Consider the following 2,883-nt stretch of genomic DNA (forward strand, 5'->3'; position numbering starts at 1 on the left):
GTGTATGAGCTCTTTTTTTCTCCCAGCAGACAGCGCACATGGCACTTTTCGACACTCTTTCCCCGTTAGTGGTTTGGCATGCAGACAGTATCAAAGAGGAGATCTTTCCCATGCAATTATGGTAGAAAATAAAGGTGATGAGCTGTGTCGCACAAAAGAAACCAATGGATCAAAAGGGCTGGAATGAAAGCTGATTACAATAAAGGGAGAAGCTTCCACCCACTCAGTGCAGTGATGAGTCAGTAGAGTCAATAAATAAACAAAGAACAGAGGTACTGAAAACGCAGCAGCATTCTTATTTAAATACTTTTATCTGCTTTTGCTTTAATGACTTATATATGCAACATTGCAGTAGTTTATAACAGATATTTGTTAATTATTTTCATTGGAAAATAATTAACAAGTTAATTGTTAAGTTCATTATTTTCATTGGATCTAATATGGATTTGATTTGTTGATTTACATTTTTTTTAAATAAAATGGTTAATCAATTAACACTATAGAATGCCTCAAATAGTGAAAAATGTGTATGATAAAGAAGCCCAAGGAGATGTCCCCAAATTGAGTTTGTCCAACAAATTGACAGTGATATAACATTTTTGAAAAAAGATAAAATCCTTAAATTTTAAAGGCAGAAACTAGAGAATATTTAGTATTTATAACCACTCTAGCAGTGCTATGGAGGGCAGTGTTTTCAGTTAGTCAGTCAGTCAGTCTGTCAACTGATCTCGCCGCTTTTATCCAAACTAATACATCTCAAAAACTACTGGATGTATTACCATCAAATTTGGTATAGACATTCTTGGTCCCCTCAGGATGAATTGTAATATGTTTTGGTGATTTCGTAACTCATCAGGTCAACATTTTAATATGTTGAGTGGTTTGATTTATGATCAAATACCTTTGAAAGTGATATGTATAAGTGATATTCCCATCGGCTTCAGCTGTACTTTCTGTTCAGTACTAATTAGGAAATGTTAGCATGCTAACAAGCTAAATTAAGATGGTGACCATGATAAACATTGCCTCCTTAACATCAGCATTGTCATTGTGAGCATGTTAGTATACTAACGTCAGCAAAATCAGCCTCACAGAGCTGGAGCTATACCGTGGCTGTAGAGTCATTGCTTTATGAATGAAAAATTAATAATCAAGTATCAAAAGAGCTGTCGATTTGTTTTCTGTTAATCAACCAACGAATCAATCGCCTGATAATCTCAGCAACCCCAACAAGAGTGAGTTTATGTTGAAAAAAAATATATAACTCACAAATCTTACACAGATGATACACTAAAAAGCTTTCAGTGGTTGTAACATCAAAGTCAATGAGACAAATTACTATACATTTACTGCTTTTTGTGAACAAGACATGAGTCCAACTGTAACAGCTACACAGTGCTGTCGCTGTATAAAGACACTGATAGACTGTCTCAGGCGATGGTGGGTAATTTTTTCTGGCTGTCAGAAATAGTGGGTAATTGGTAATGAGTGGCCTCTCACAAAGCCGATTCTGTATTTTTTCCTTTTTTCTTATAATGCATGATTGTTCTCTGTAATCCGCAGCACCATTTCTCTTTCATCTCAACGATGAGATAAAAAAAAGGAGATTTGTCGGCCAGGCAGCCCCATGCCATGCTTAGACGGCTCAACTCTCTCAAAGGGATTTATCCACTGTTGTTATGACTAATTTTCTGTGGATTACAAGTTAGTGAGAGGTCACCTATCGCTTCTATTTCCTACAAGTGAGACTCATGGTGCTTCAGTTTGTTCCTTTTCCCTGACCCAAAATGTACTACACGTCAACGTGGCGGATGACAGGGTGTAGTTGACAAGCTACTGTAGATCATTTGCCAATATCTTACTTAAAAGCTTTCTCCTTTGAACTGAACTCAAACTTGTCACTTCCTCTAATTCAGAGTAGAAATGTGCAGCTGCTGAAATAATGAATTAGGTTGATGGACAGAATTATAACAGGCTGGCTACCCAGCCATCCAATGACACCCCGCTGCTCCAAAACGCTGCCAGTGATTTAGCACCTCACCTGGGCAAGATGAGGGAATTGAATTTATTCACAGGAAGGTGGAGGCTAGCACTGACTCATTGACTTTATGCAGTGAAGCATGTTCTAATTCATCAACAAGCATGTCCTCCTTAGGAGGGCAGAGGAAGTTCATAGACAACAAATAGTTACTTATTTATGGGTAGAGATTCAGAGATCTAAGCCCCTTTTAGGTGGTGGCGAACTAGCTAAAAAAAAAGCTGAATGATTGGAGTCTATATTATGTTAGAATCACTCATGTCAGATTTTGCTGTGTTGAGGATTTTTGAATTCTCATAGTGGTGTCAGAGTGAAGTTTCTGGCCTCTAGTAGCCTGCTCAGCCCCCCTCTCAAAAATAGTAAAGTCCTTAAAGGGCTGATAGGTTTTGGACTGATGCTTAGCAACAGCATTCCTGTGCCTTAAGTAGCAGTAAGCCCCTCACTGCACCCTTTGATGTGGCTGTCAAGGCAGATTTATTTCCTCTTAACACATTGTCTTCTTGTCCACATACATAAAGGGATGAAAGAGAGTGATGTTTACACTTTTTTAAAGTTGTAATTAAATTGTGTTGGTCATGATTTTTCAGGTGTTGTGAGACATACGTGTTGGCGGTTTATAGGGGGAAGTATGACAAAGCAGCTTAATTTGATTTTACCATCTGCCATTTGAAAACTGGTGTCAGGCTCTTCAGGGCCAACCTAATGTATGTTGTTCTTTATGATCATGGAAATTAAGTTACATCGTTTTTACTCCCTTTCAGTCATTGCAGTGCTGGTTCAACATTGTACAGAAGAAGCGAGTTTGTGTTTCCATCAGACCTGGCATTGAAATCCCCACAATCTTC

The sequence above is a fragment of the Scomber scombrus genome, chromosome 21 (genome assembly GCF_963691925.1).
Source record: "Scomber scombrus chromosome 21, fScoSco1.1, whole genome shotgun sequence".
Lineage (NCBI taxonomy): Eukaryota > Metazoa > Chordata > Actinopteri > Scombriformes > Scombridae > Scomber > Scomber scombrus.